Consider the following 16,219-nt stretch of genomic DNA (forward strand, 5'->3'; position numbering starts at 1 on the left):
ACTTTGTACTCTCAAATTATTTTGTACAGAAATGCAATAAATATTGATGCTCGATACCTCTAAACTCATCTGAACGGTCATGACCTTGCAACAAGATCAAGAAGTGCGTAAGAAGCAAACAAATGGCACAGTCCAGAAGGGTTCTAAGGGTCCCAAGTTGGGTGGTGGTGGTGGGAAGCGTTATTTTCATTATAACTGTGCTATTTTTTTGATCCAATGTTGTGATTTGACTACCTCGATGCTCGAGTTGGTTCGCGTCGCCATGTAATTAGTCGAATTAGTGGAAAATGTGCATAAGTTTACCTTTTTAATGTAGAATATAGATTCGTTTTTTGAGCTTCTAATGCTGGGCAGTTGCACCTCTGCATTCCTGCAACTGCACTTTGGATTTCTCTGTCTGCTTGCATTTGGAAAGAAGAAACAAAATCCAAATGCTTTGCATTCTATCATTTTATCGATATATTGGTTTCACCTCTGAATTCCTATAACTGCACTTTGGACTTAGAGATCATTCAGTCAGTCAGACCAGTGGTGGTTAATTGTAATCTACTGCTAGATGATAGAATTTGGACTTTTAAGCATCAGATGAATTACTGGGACAATTTTATATTGTCTCTAAAATTTTATCAAATATCTACGTGTCGTAGCAACGCACGGGTATATACCTAGTATACTAATTAATTATGGAATGGGATGTTTCATGATTATTAAAGTACACTTATATATATTTTTTTAAAGAATATTGTGCTATTGGTAGGGCTGGGTATTCGGTTCTAACCGAACCGATCGGTTCGGTTCTTCAGTCTTACTAAAATTTGGGTTCTCCAGAAATCGGAACCGATCGGTTACTTCAAAAATTCAGAACTGAGCTAATTTGGTCTCGGTTAGTTTGGTTCGGTTTAATTTAACCGAACTAACCTAGCATCCTTCTCTCTTTGCTCGCAATCCTCATCCTCAACGTCGGCATCTCAGCACAGCAGCCATGCCCTCTTGCTGGCGGCTGCAGCCCGGAGTTACTGCACGCGGTTAGTGCGGATCTTGACAATCTCCATGAGCTCGGCCCCTTGCAACAGGCACACAGCAAACGTGTTATTAGATTGTCTCGCGCTGTGCTGTGAGCCGACCGTGTCCCATCCGAACGCCGCGCAGGCACAACACGTAGCAGACACGGTGATTGTCACATCCGAAGACCGTCGTCGGCCGGGGTTGTCGAAGAAGCTCCGGACTGGACTCGATGATGACCGTCTCGCGGAGCATGTGCAAGGATGAACCTACAGCCTAGTCATCGGGTACACCGGTTAATTATCTTTACTCATTCGATCCATCAAGAAGCCTGACTGCCTGATCACATGTGCTCTTGCGTTTGGTTTTGTGCTCTCCACTCCATTGATTCCGATCACATCAGCTTCATCGACCAGGTTACCAGCGGTTCATACACACGTATGAGCCATGACAGGACAGAGATTCATGTTTATAGAAAAAGACTGTTGATAATTATCACACTCAATAAAGTATACTACGAAAGTAGGCTAGCTGCATAAAGAATCCAGTGGCAACTATTTTATAATACATATATCTGTACATTTTTAGTAAACTTGAATTAACTTAAAAAGATTTGACTTAGGATAAAGTAGACTGCTAATTTTCCTGGGTGGTTGTCATTGAAATCTTGCCACTGCGTGCCATCGGCTAGATGTCGAAGCTTCCCATCGTTTTTGTGCTCATCAGAAGCATGCCGGCTCATAAGTTTGGCATCCTAAGGGTTAGCGAACAGACACCTCAATCGATCGACGATGGGAAGGTACCACATCACCAAAGCAGGAATCTTTTTTTCTGTGCATAATAGTCTACTTGTTTTTCATTGCTCGTGGGTTTTGAACATTGTTGGGTATTCTGTTGGGCATTCTTTTGCTTCTTCCCTTTAGATACGAAAGCAGCACACCCTTACTCTCGATAGTCTTTATTCGTCTTGTACCTACTTGCACCACACTTTGGACAGCTCTCTAAGTCTTTATAATTATCACCTCGATATAGGATACAGTGATTTCTGCACGCATGGATCTTCTCGACAACCATAGTGAGCGGACTGATTAGCTTCTTTGCATAGTACGTGTTAGCAGACACTTTGTTCTCCTTTGGAAGCATGTCTGCGATAATACTCAAGAACTCATCAAAGCCAGCATCATACAAAGGCTCTTCTGCTGCCTTCATCAGGGCCTCCATACCTCTCATGAAGAACATTGATGGATCTGTATGATGATGCAATATTGCCTCTAAGAATTCTGCATCTTTCCCATCTGTAACATTTGGCAGAACATGAGTTCTGACGCCTTCATTTTCTCTAGCGAAACCATGATCAGTAATATTTGGCACTACATGTTCGCTCTGGAAAAAGGTTGTTGTGTCTCGTGTACGAACTGAAATCCGTCACCAAGTATACCTAGACCATCGGTGTCGATGTTCGCAGGGTTTCCAGTTGTATAAAGCGCAGAGCTGCCCTCTCCATGCTTTGTCCAAATCATGTAATCGTTCATAAATCCTTGGCAGACCAGATGAGAAATGATTCGTTCTGTGTCATCAAATACAACCACATTTTTGCAGTCCATACATGGACAATATATGTGCTTTGCTTTTGTTCTCTAAGCATGGTTCTTAGCGGCATCAATAAACCTATGGACCTCGGATATGTATGATGGATCTAGTCTTGATAAGTTATACATCCAGGATGACCTCTCCATCATTACGTGTAAAAAAGTTAGAAAAATGAAATTTGCTCTATTAAGTGACCTCAGTCAACAACATAGCGGTGAACAAAAAAACCTTTTTCATATTTTGTAATTAATAAAAAAATCTTAATTAAGAAACCTATCTTCCTCTCTCCATACAAACATACCATTCATGAAACATAAATACATAGTGGATAATTAAAACAAATTGAGAAATAAACGGAGATATTAAAGACAACAACCTTAGTAGCATAATTAAAAAACTAACAAAAAATCTATATTTCTCCCTCTACATAAATACACAAGAACACACCATGAAACATAAATACATAGTGGATAATTAAAACAAATTGAAAAATAAATAGAGATATTAAAGACAACAACCTTAGTAGCATAATTAAAAAAACAAACAAAAAATCTATATCTCTCTCTACATAAATACACAAGAACACACCATGGAAACAACTAACTATATCTTGGATAAACTAAATTGGGAAGTAAACATGAAAAGGGAGAGAGGAGAGACATTATACAATCATCTTAAGCAACCTCATTTGAGAAAATGGAGAGAGTAACCTAGATACTCTTCTCTCTAACACACGGTTGAAAGCTCTCTTGTGAGTTTTGGTGTTTGGATGACAACTCAATTAAAGGACTAACAAGTGTGTTGAGTGTTGAACAGGTGCTTAGTGTAAAGCTAACAGGGTTCAACACAAGTGAACAAGTGTGATGGCCCAAGGACTAGATAATGGGCATCACAAGTTAGATGGACATTGCAAAAGTGATACTCGGGTGCGTAGCTCGGAGACAACTGATCAAGCAAAGGACGGAGGCAAGAAGAGCTTCGAGGTACCAAGTGCACGGGAGAAGGTCAAGGAGACTGAGGAACCCAAGGCCAAGGGTGAAGAAGAAAGCTTGCAAAGTCAAGGGTGATCGAGTTGAGAACAGCTACGGCACATCAAGGATCACTATATAAGGACGTGACTTACAATCAATGAGGTAACAACTACAGTTATGTGGTGTAAGTCATAAGGCTCAAGATCAAGCTCTAAGAAGGAGATCAAGGTCACTAGAAGAACAAGTGTCAAAACCAGAACTGGAAGCAGCCCAAAAGAGCTAAGTTCATCTTGATCTTTAGTTTGGGTTGTTCCTATGTTTGGAAATGTTCTATGTGACCTTTGCAGGATGTTGGAGCTAAGAAATGTCAACTTGATGATTTATGAGTCCAACATCAAAGCTCAAGCATGTGAAATGCTATAGATGTAATAATTAAGAGAAGGTATGTTTCTAGACTTAGTACATTGGTTTTTGTGTACTAACATATTTGTCTAAGTGTTAGAAACAGAGAAAAGAAGAAAAGAAAAGAGATGCAAAATGCTTGGCTGTGTACAGCCAAGACTCAGCTCAGTCTGGCACACCGGACTGTCCGGTGGTGCACCGGACAGTGTCCGGTGCGCCAGGCTGACTCTGGTGAAAAGGCCACTCTCGGGAATTCGTCGGCGACGTACGGCTAAAATTCACCGGACTGTCCGGTGGGCACCGGACTGTCCGGTGAGCCAACGGTCGGCTGGGCCAACGGTCGGCCGCACAATCTGGGCGTGACGCGTGGTCGAGCCAACGGTCATATGGGGGCACCGGACTGTCCGGTGTGCACCGGACATGTCCGGTGCGCCAACGGCTCCAAGACTGCCAACGGTCGGCTTCGCCATAAAAGGAAAGAAATCGGGCACCGGACAGTGTCCGGTGTGCACCGGACTGTCCGGTGCGCCACCCGACAGAAGGCAAGATTTGCCTTCCTGGTTTGCTTCCAACGGCTCCTAGGCCCCTTGTGCCTATAAAAGGGACCCCTAGACGCCTCAAGCAATACAGAAGTGCAGCCAACAAGTGTAGACATCACTCGGATCAATTCTCATTCTCCCTCTTGTGTGTAACTCTATAGTTTGTGTAGAAGGCACAGCTGTAAGCCTTTAGAGAGAGGAGAAGTGCTACTAAGAGATACAATAAGGTCTTGAGCGTATCGTTACTCTGCCGGGGTGCTGCCAAGAAGTTTGTAAGCAGCCGCGGTTTCGTTGTAACCAACTCGATATAGTGGAAGGCTCTATCTGTCTGACTGACAGATCTGAGCAAACGGAGGACGGAGTTGAAATAGACTCCAAGCTCTGGTGTGGCTAACTCCAACGAGGACTAGGCAAGCATTTCAGGCTTGGCCGAACCTCGGGATAAATTCCTGTGACCACGTGCTCTGCTCTGTGTTGTGTGCTGATTCTCTGTCTTATTCAGTTCTCTCATTTGCACTTCACTGCTTACCTGTGGTACTAGCTTTCTCTGAAGTGCAGGATATTCTTAAGACAGGAATCTCAACTCCGCTGCAACCTACTCGAAGAGTTCTTCACTCCACTGCGATCTTGTCTTCGAGTAGAGTAAGATTTAAGTTTTAAAGTGATAAGTTTTATTCGCCTATTCACCCCCCCCCTCTAGGCGACATCCAGATCCTGTTCCCGGGCCAAAGGGAACTTTCAATTGGTATCAGAGCCAGGCCTCTCTAGTGTGGGCTTAGCCGTCCGGAGATGACGATGTCGTCACAAGAGGTAATCGTTGAACTTCTTCTAGGCGATGGTTCTAATTATAAATCCTGGTCTGTCTCTATTTATAATGCTTTCATGAATGTTGATCCTGATTTGAGACAGATCTTTAGTAGAAGTATTTTTCCCTCTGATTTTAGTAAAAATCCTTCTAATGAAGAACTAAGATGTTTATCTCTCAATCACCATGCTTGCAACATCTTAGTTGACTCTCTTTCAAGAGGTGCTTATTTTTCCATCATGAGTAGTGATACTGATTTATTTGCTGATGCTCATGATTTATGGAATAGAATTAAAGTAAAATATTTTGTGGCAAATTGTGTTGCTTCTACTCCCTATATTGCCTGTGATACTAACTCATCAAAGGGAGATGAAAAGCGTTGGACACCAAACGATGAATCCACCTTATCAACAGGTTTGTCTTCCACTCGTAATAAATGTCTTATTGCTGACAATGATGGTGGAGACGAAAGCGATGATGAGGAAGAATATGAGGATGAGGAATCCACATCATCACAAGGTACATTTTCCTGTTTTGCTTCCACTGATAATAATGACAGGGAAAATGAGACCAACGATGTGGAAGAAGAGGAGATTCGCCAGTTCTATATCCATCTCAACAAAGAGGACAAAGCAATCTTGGTTAAGTTATTGAGAAGGAACAAGGAACAAGGCGAGACGATTCTCAGGCTAGAAGAGACTCTCATCAAAACAAACAACAGCCTGGAGAAGATGACCAAAGAACATGAGGAGCTAAAATGCTCGCATGATGTCCTGGTCCAACGGTATGATTCAATGTTGATTGAGCAAAGTAGTAATGATGATGCTTTATCTTGTGTTGCTCAACTTAGAATGAAAATGCCATGCTTGAGAGGCAAGTAGAATTGCTAAGTCATGATAAATTAGCTCTCACCGAAAAATATGATTCATTATCTTATTCTCATGATAATCTCTTGGATAGACATATCATGCTTAATGTTGCTCATAAGGTTATAATTGCAAACTTAAATTCATGTGAACCTCATTCTCGCACGTGTGCACATTTGAATTGTATATCACCATGTGCTAACCCCTGTTGCTTGAAAGAAAGCCAATCATTGATTGAGCAACAAGTTTTAGGGTCACAAAAGAAATTGAGTGGGAATAAGAAGCAAAGACAACTAAGGAGAAGACGCATTGCTCAACTCTCTCAAGATATCCACGGGCGCGTGGTGAAGAAGCTTGAGAAAGGAAGAACTGCAGCAAGCGTCAAACTCCATAAGAAGGATGTTCCTAAAGCTATCAATGAAGAAATCAACATGAACAAGGAAAAAGGTAAAAATTCAATTAGTCATGTTGTTTGCACTGATCATCTCTCCATGTCATTAAAGCACAAAAAGGGAAGAGGAAAAAGGAGGTGCTTCAAGTGCAAGAAGTTAGGCCACCTCATCGCGTCTTGTCCGTACAAAGACAAGAATGAAGGGACAAGGAGTTGTTTTGGATGCAACAATAAGGACCACATGATCACTTCATGTCCGGTCATGAAGAATCAAGAATGGGCATCCTCCAAGGTGACTCTCACCAAGGAAAATGACAAACAGCAAGCGTCATGTCAGGTTGAGCGACGCTTCTGCTACAAGTGTGGTGAGCAAGGTCATCTATCCAAGGTATGTAATAAAGGTGAGGCTCCTAAACAAGTAAAGTTGTCTCAATCTCATTTGCTTAGGAGACCCAATTCATATACTTGTGCTAGATATGTAGCAAGATCACCTAGAACTAGCACAAAGACTATTTGGGTGCCAAAGGCACTTTTAGTTGATCGTTATGGACCCATCCCGAGGTGGGTACCAAATTGTGCTAACTAGACCATGCAGGTGCCATGAGATGGACTGGAGACCATGGGAGAGCTTAAGACGGTTATCTAAAAACTCTATGCTTAAGCTGTTAATTGTTTTGGTGTTTATTGACCCAAGGTTGAATAATTATGAGACACTAATCCCATGTTCATCTCAAGTAAAAAGTGGAATAAGTCCTTGATCATTATTGGTGAATCAAGCAAAGGACCTCGATTGTGCATCTGTCTCTTCAAAGGACGGTACCTGTGTTTCTTAAGTGCATTATCATTATTGCTCTTAAATTTAAGTGTCGTGCTTAGAGTAGTTATGCTTTATGATTGCCTGTGTTAAATGGATCATAATAATGTTTGCCTAATCATGACTAGTGCACTATAGGATATATCTTTTGAATCATTCATGGGTAGCTCTTTCATTTGTTATATCCACAACGATTAACCCTCTTGGTGTATATGGATAAACATGTAACTTTGTGTAAGTCATGCTATGTGCAAATATGACATTTTGTTTAGTCCATGTTCACATGATTATCCTAGTTTGGTATTGTGTGAATTTCAAATCCATGTCGTGCCCTTTTGAGCTGTGAGATGCGTAAGCAAAAGGAGCTCTGAATTGGTGATAACAAGTGCTCTCATAAAGGCAAAGGTATGGAAAATGGAACTGTGAAATTGTACTGAATATCTTGAAGTTCCTTTAATTGTGATCATAGCTATGTTCTTGTTCTTTCAATCGGTAATATCTTGGTTTAGGTGATTTATGTCTTTAAAATGTTGTTTCTTTTGGTGCATCTAAGAAACCTTCTTAATTATGGCATGCTTAGACATTACGCTTTATATGCATGATTATGTTGTTCTCCAATTGGTACATGTGGTACAATGTTGTCATGCATGTAGCATGTTTAGATTGCCATGTATGTGGTACAATAATTGGCATGCATTGCTGTATTAAGTCAATCTTTCATGTGGTACTCAATTGATATCTCTTTGTGATAAAATTAAGAGTATGCCTTGACCAAGATATGGTGTAATCCCCTCTAGTTCTGAGGAAGCTAGAATGTGCAAAGTGCAAGTTATTCAAATACTTGATGCACAAGTTTTGGGGGAGCACACATAACTTGTGTCTTTTGAGACTAATTATTTCTTGAGTGATCTTGTGAAGTCTCAAGGTGGAAAAGAGAAGATGAGCAAGAAATGGAGCAATCAGGACTTGGGTACCTCCGTAAGTCAAGCGATTGGTATCTTAAGTCGTGAGTAAATGCGTACTTTTAAGATTGCTCATGCTCTACAATATTTGGTGATATTAGATGCTTATCTTTAAATATCATGGAGCTACGATAATAAATGATCTTGAAATTGGTATCCTTCAATTAGTAGCCATGGTAGTTTGCTTTAATTGACATCATGTGATAATCATTAGAATAGAAGTTTCTTCTTGTGCCCAATACTATAACTTGTTCTAAGTTTGGTGTCTTAGCAACAAGAAAAGGTAAGGATAAAGAATCTGGCACAAGTGTGGAGAAGCTCTCAAGAGATTAAATACTTTCAAGATGGGAAGCACACTACAACATGGTAAAGGTACAAAAGGAAGTAGTAATCTTTTTGCATATTTGTATCTTGCTTAAATGTTAGTAGTGCATATGCTCAATAAGTAAGGGGGAGTATTGATCATGTGTATCTCCTCCTTAACACCCTGCTGTCCCTTGACATCATCCTATGTTCTTGCTTGAATATGGTTTTGGTGGTTGATGTCAAAGGGGGAGAATTTGTGCATTAAAGCTTATCTCAACATTAGAGGAAAGCTTATCCTAAGGGGTGATGTGTTAGTTTGAGCTTTGCTAGTGTGTTATTCATATGCTTCCTGCAGTATTATATGTGTTGCATCATATGGACTAGTGCTTCCGTCGCTATGAATTGATTGGCATCTATTGTGTTCATTCTGAAATAGATAGTCATGTGGACAATAGATGCAGAGAATTTGTGCATTAAAGCTTATCTCAACATTAGAGGAAAGCTTATCCTAAGGGGTGATGTGTTAGTTTGAGCTTTGCTAGTGTGTTATTCATATGCTTCCTGCAGTATTATATGTGTTGCATCATATGGACTAGTGCTTCCGTCGCTATGAATTGATTGGCATCTATTGTGTTCATTCTGAAATAGATAGTCATGTGGACAATGATGCATGTGGTTAATAGTGCTATGAATTAATTGGCATCTATTGTGTTCATTCTGAAATAGATAGTCATGTGGACAATGATGCATGTGGTTAATGGTGCTAAGATTGCTTTAAATTAGTATCTAAATTGGTATCTTAATGGTGAAAAGTGGTAGGTTGATATTCCTGTGATATAGCCACTCAATGATGGGTGTTTAACTCTGATTCTGTGCATTTGTAGAAATGCTTCGAATTGCCTAAGTATGTGCAAATTGGCATATAAGGCCAAAATTATGATTCTGAAGTAAGCACATATTTAGGGGGAGCAATTCTATAAACTTAGTATTCAAAATTTGTGCTTCAAATCTTATTCTTATGTAAGCTTTAATTGTGTTGCCATCAATCACCAAAAAGGGGGAGATTGAAAGCTCTCTTGTGAGTTTTGGTGTTTGGATGACAACTCAATTAAAGGACTAACAAGTGTGTTGAGTGTTGAACAGGTGCTTAGTGTAAAGCTGACAGGGTTCAACACAAGTGAACAAGTGTGATGGCCCAAGGACTAGATAATGGGCATCACAAGTTAGATGGACATTGCAAAAGTGATACTCGGGTGCGTAGCTCGGAGACAACTGATCAAGCAAAGGACGGAGGCAAGAAGAGCTTCGAGGTACCAAGTGCACGGGAGAAGGTCAAGGAGACTGAGGAACCCAAGGCCAAGGGTGAAGAAGAAAGCTTGCAAAGTCAAGGGTGATCGAGTTGAGAACAGCTACGGCACATCAAGGATCACTATATAAGGACGTGACTTACAATCAATGAGGTAACAACTACAGTTATGTGGTGTAAGTCATAAGGCTCAAGATCAAGCTCTAAGAAGGAGATCAAGGTCACTAGAAGAACAAGTGTCAAAACCAGAACTAGAAGCAGCCCAAAAGAGCTAAGTTCATCTTGATCTTTAGTTTGGGTTGTTCCTATGTTTGGAAATGTTCTATGTGACCTTTGCAGGATGTTGGAGCTAAGAAATGTCAACTTGATGATTTATGAGTCCAACATCAAAGCTCAAGCATGTGAAATGCTATAGATGTAATAATTAAGAGAAGGTATGTTTCTAGACTTAGTACATTGGTTTTTGTGTACTAACATATTTGTCTAAGTGTTAGAAACAGAGAAAAGAAGAAAAGAAAAGAGATGCAAAATGCTTGGCTGTGTACAGCCAAGACTCAGCTCAGTCTGGCACACCGGACTGTCCGGTGGTGCACCGGACAGTGTCCGGTGCGCCAGGCTGACTCTGGTGAAAAGGCCACTCTCGGGAATTCGTCGGCGACGTACGGCTAAAATTCACCGGACTGTCCGGTGAGCCAACGGTCGGCTGGGCCAACGGTCGGCCGCACAATCTGGGCGTGACGCGTGGTCGAGCCAACGGTCATATGGGGGCACCGGACTGTCCGGTGTGCACCGGACATGTCCGGTGCGCCAACGGCTCCAAGACTGCCAACGGTCGGCTTCGCCATAAAAGGAAAGAAATCGGGCACCGGACAGTGTCCGGTGTGCACCGGACTGTCCGGTGCGCCACCCGACAGAAGGCAAGATTTGCCTTCCTGGTTTGCTTCCAACGGCTCCTAGGCCCCTTGTGCCTATAAAAGGGACCCCTAGACGCCTCAAGCAATACAGAAGTGCAGCCAACAAGTGTAGACATCACTCGGATCAATTCTCATTCTCCCTCTTGTGTGTAACTCTATAGTTTGTGTAGAAGGCACAGCTGTAAGCCTTTAGAGAGAGGAGAAGTGCTGCTAAGAGATACAATAAGGTCTTGAGCGTATCGTTACTCTGCCGGGGTGCTGCCAAGAAGTTTGTAAGCAGCCGCGGTTTCGTTGTAACCAACTCGATATAGTGGAAGGCTCTATCTGTCTGACTGACAGATCTGAGCAAACGGAGGACGGAGTTGAAATAGACTCCAAGCCCTGGTGTGGCTAACTCCAACGAGGACTAGGCAAGCATTTCAGGCTTGGCCGAACCTCGGGATAAATTCCTGTGACCACGTGCTCTGCTCTGTGTTGTGTGCTGATTCTCTGTCTTATTCAGTTCTCTCATTTGCACTTCACTGCTTACCTGTGGTACTAGCTTTCTCTGAAGTGCAGGATATTCTTAAGACAGGAATCTCAACTCCGCTGCAACCTACTCGAAGAGTTCTTCACTCCACTGCGATCTTGTCTTCGAGTAGAGTAAGATTTAAGTTTTAAAGTGATAAGTTTTATTCGCCTATTCACCCCCCCTCTAGGCGACATCCAGATCCTGTTCCCGGGCCAAAGGGAACTTTCAACGGTAAAACCCTAAATCCAAAAGGTGGCTAAAATTGAGCAAGAATGGATAAAAGGTGGCAAGAGAGACATAAACTAACCTTACTTAGCAACCTCCTTCCAAAAAATGAGATCAAAACCTCTCCCCTTGTATTTTGTGAAATTTGGACCTCCAAAAATGGCCTCCAATGGAAGATGGCTGGGAGAAATAGTTCTGCTCGGGGGGAAAGAAGGGAATTTATACCAGAACCATCACTGGTGGTTGGCTTAAGCAACCACCAGTGTAAATTAGATCAACAATGACGGTTTCACTTAACACAGCTGCTAGTGAAAATTGTGTCATGGCTACAGGCGGTTGTGTTAAGTGAACTGCCTGTGGAAACACATTTACACTAGCGATTTACTTAACACAACCGCCTATAGAAAATGCGCGATTTCCACTGGCGGTTGTGTCAAGTGAACCGCCAGTGCAAATGTGTTTTCGTAGGCGTTTCCTTAAGTGGGGCCGGCCACTTTACTACCACTGGCGCGTGATAACTGAAACCACATGTACAAATTACTGCCCACCGCAGGCATAGAGCTTTTTTGTACTAGTGGCCTCCAGCGTCTCAGGGCTCGTCGACGGCGGCGGCAGCGACGTCTCCGCCCTGCTCAGCTCCCATCCTCCTCCATGGTAGGGGCTGCCAGGACGTCCTCGGTCTGCGTCGCGGCATCCGTGGCACGCTCCTCGCCCTTGTACACCACATACTCCCTTGTAGAAAAAACATGCAACATTTACACCTCTAAATAAATTTATTATAAAAGTATATTCAATGATCTACCTAATAATACTAATTATGTATTATAAATACTAATATTTTTATATATTTTTTTATCGAAAGCTAAAAGTCTTTGACTTCTCGGAAAGTGAGAATTACATCTATTTTCGAACAGAGGGAGTATGTGGTGGACAAGGGCGAGGAGCGCGCCACGGATGTCGCGACGCACACCGAGGACGTCCTGGCCTCCCCTGCCGCGGAGGAGGATGGGAGCTGAGCAGGGCAGAGATGTCGCCGCCGCCGGCGTCGACGAGCCCCAAGAAGTGGTTTAGTTATTATATGCATGTGATTAGAGTAGTCATCATTAATGTAGACATTGTGTCTAGGCCAGTGTTTAGCTGAGATGGCGTCCAACCCCACGGATAGCTATGGTAGCCCCAGGTGGTGACAGCTCTGACGGCCGACGTATTCCATCACGTTCGGCTTGGTGTTCGCAGGACCGTAGTTAGAGCTTCTTGGCCCCTTTCTCATCCCTATCTGTGGCTAGTGTTTTGATGTTACGAAGTGTTATGTGTGATTGCTTTACCTACTCATGCTTAGTTATCCTCTAGTATAACTAGAATAGAATCAAAGTAATAGAGAAGAACTTACGAACCTTAAACTCTCATGTTGTCCTCTCAATTGAGCTTGACTGCTTTATCATGAAATTATCCCCTGTGTGTGATATTATTCATAACTCTTATCATATATCACTTACCCCTACTTTAGTCTTGATGGTATACTAGTTAGTAGATACATGATGGTAAACCATCAACTTATTTAACCATTGTTTCCCTATGTATAGATACGATACTCTAGAATACTCCCGGATGAAGGCTACAACGGTTTCTGTGCGCTTGTTGATTTATCTGTGTGTGTTTAAATCTCTACAAATATTAAGAGTCATGTGTAGACTGCCCCCGCTCGCCCTGCCTCCCGCGGATCCTGCGCGTGCATGGCTAACTACCCCTCCGAGGATCTAGCCGTCCGGCATACAACCGCCGCCGCGGATCCCCTACCTCCCTATCGCTACCTCCTGCGGACCGCGCCCGCCCCGCCCCCACCGAGCCGCGATTCCCCGCCAACCTCCCGCGGGTCGCGCACGTCCGGCCTCCCGCCGCGATTCCCCGCCGCGATTGCCGCTCCCTACGCGCGCGGTTGCCGCTCGCACACCGTCATGCCGCTCCCTGCGCGCGCACGGCTAACTACCCCAGCCGACGATGCAGCCGCCCGGCAAACAACCACCGCCGAGGATCCCCTACCTCCAGCGGACGGCCACCGGCTCGCAGCACAATGCTGGTGTGAGGGCGGATGTGGTCAGGCTTGGGAGCGGAGAAGGAGCCGACTATTGGTCCGTGTCCGTGCGTGAGCTCGGCATATGGTCGGTGGCGCTCGGTGGTGTTCATAGTGCGCCACCGCCATGGGTTGCGTCGCGTCCAAGAACGCCGTCTCGGTGACGCCGGCGGCCGACTCGTCCGGCGGGCTCAGGGACCAGAGCCAGCCGCGCGCCCAGGGGTCTGTTGCCCCGTTGCCGGTGTCGTGCCTTCCCTATGCAGCTCGTCGTCCGCGGCGAGGAGGCTAGAGAAGGTCAAGGACGAAGCCGAGGAGGCAGGGAAGGCCGTCGTCGCCGTGGCGGCCGCGTCCTGGAGCTTCCGGCTGCGGAGCCTGCGGAAGAGCCTCGAGGGCGAGCAGGTGGCTGCCGGGTGGCCGCTGTGGCTCAGCGCCGTCGCAGGGGAGGCCATCCAAGGGTGGATCCCACTCAAGGCCGACTCTTTCGAGAAGCTAGATAAGGTACTGTGGAGCTTTCGGCTGAGGTTTCCTAGGCCACTCATTTCAGTTGGGTTCCGTGACTGATTCAATTCAATTCAATAGCTCGCGGGTCATTTTCCATGGCAAAATTTTGCTTGCGTGTGGAATTTAGAAGGATGATGGTTGTTGAGACTGTAATTTGGTCTAACTACTTGGTATCTTTCCGGAGCAAGAAGCCTATCTTTGGTCTGTCTCAGATATGTGATCCCAACTGCTGCTGAACACGGTTGGCTAAAGGAAGAACCAATGAAAGACCATTCAAACGATTTTTTCTCACTCTTTTTATTACACAAAGTGACAGCATTGCTGATACTTGTGCTGGAGTAGCCTGAATATGTCTTTCAGGAAAGCATTTTCAGGAAAGCAGCTCAATGAAGCTTCATTACGTATCTGTTAGAAATCCGTTACAGTTGTACCCTTCGTCGTTCTTCACGTTTTGTAATATAGACGAATCGTACTGCAAAAAGCGTAGGTTTTGGAGCAGTTGAAATGATGAACACTTTTTTTGTTTTCCATGTGTATTAGCAGCTGTCGGTGTTTAATTTATTTAAATTAGATGATAGTGGATTTGAGAGCCGGCGGTTGTCGTTCCGAAAGCAGGAAACAACAGGGCTATTAGTAGTAATCAAGCCTGTGTGTACGAGTTGATCCGTCCAATTTGTTGTGCTGAGGTGATTAAGTTCGTCTTGTTCGTTGAGGTGGAGTATTTTTATGCTAATGATGATGACTACCAGGATGTGTACTTTGTCGCTTACGGACTTTTTTGTTTCAATTATTGGTTTTTACCATGCGTATGAAAAGGAGGACAGTTTTGTATTACTATTCGATGAACTTGTTCATCTGACAAGTGCTGTAATGGCTTGTAGAAAAACAAGATGCTTATCGGTTTTTACTACGTGTCTGTTTCCGATGAAATCATAATCTTGACTGGTTGATATTTAGCTTATGTTCGATTCAACTGCTGATTGTCCTCAGCACATTGAGCATGTTATTGTTTCTTCATGTAAATTGATTTCCATACACCAAACTGTTTTGAGTAGCATACATGAGCACTTGTCGCTCAAATGTAGTAGTATGGAACTAATCGTATCTGTATTATTTACTTTTTCTTGTGAACAGGCGGTAGGTCCAGACTACCTCTAGAGCTACCAGATCCCTAAGTACTCTGACAAGGGCCGTTAGACGAGGTTAGCTTGATGCTTTGGCATGTTAGTCTGTAAAAGAATCTTCACTGCGGCTACTAATACTGTCAAACCTTATGCAGGTGGAGAGAGCACTGGAATAGATGCCAATGGAAATTCCTATGATCTGAGCACAAAGTTGCTCCATTTGGCCTGGCACCCATCTGAAAATCTAATTGCTTGTGCTACAGCCAATAGCTTGTACATGTACTATGCATAAACAAGCGAAACGAACAGAGCGACAGTTTTTTTTGTTGGTTGCTCCCCACAAGTGTAAGATGAACAAGCACAAGCTCCGCAAGTTCGAGAACCAAACACTTCCATCCAAGTATGATCTGATGTGCAAGCAAAGGATCTGAGAGACATGGAACCAAGTTCATACAGCTCGGTACTCAATAAACAGAATCAACTTCTGAACCAACACGGCTTGTGAACCATATACAGGCTTTCTCCCTTCACTGATCCAGTTCTTCTCTAAGCTGGATGGTTTTGCATTAGCTTGCAGGTCATCAATGAATGCTGAAAGTATCTGATAAACAGAAGTCCGAAGAACATCTGCCATGATATAAGCTTTCTTGTGCAGGCCACTTTTTGTGTGCTTGCAATTGCAACTCCATTACCTTTTCGTCCTGTGGAGAGATTAGTCCACCTAATGTTTTTAGGTCCCAGTGAGTACACAGGCTGTGGGTTTGTTTTCTTTCCTAAACATTATAACACATTTGTAACCTTTTCCTATAATATTATAACACATTTGTACATGAGTTATAGTGATATTTTATCTTCCCGTTGCAACGCACGGGCATCCACCTAGTATACTAACAATTACCAAATTTAAAAGGTAGCTACT

The 16,219-nt window shown here is 43.4% G+C and overlaps 1 long non-coding RNA gene across 1 annotated transcript; it reads left to right on the forward strand.

Annotated features, from left to right (window-relative positions):
- The first annotated feature begins 15,308 nt into the window (after positions 1–15,308).
- Positions 15,309–15,521, forward strand: LOC109940297 (uncharacterized). The gene is made up of 2 exons (XR_002262983.1): positions 15,309–15,378; positions 15,456–15,521. It is a non-coding gene; the product is annotated as an uncharacterized lncRNA (long non-coding RNA).
- Positions 15,522–16,219: the final 698 nt, after the last annotated feature.

The sequence above is a fragment of the Zea mays genome, chromosome 6 (genome assembly GCF_902167145.1).
Source record: "Zea mays cultivar B73 chromosome 6, Zm-B73-REFERENCE-NAM-5.0, whole genome shotgun sequence".
NCBI lineage: Eukaryota > Viridiplantae > Streptophyta > Magnoliopsida > Poales > Poaceae > Zea > Zea mays.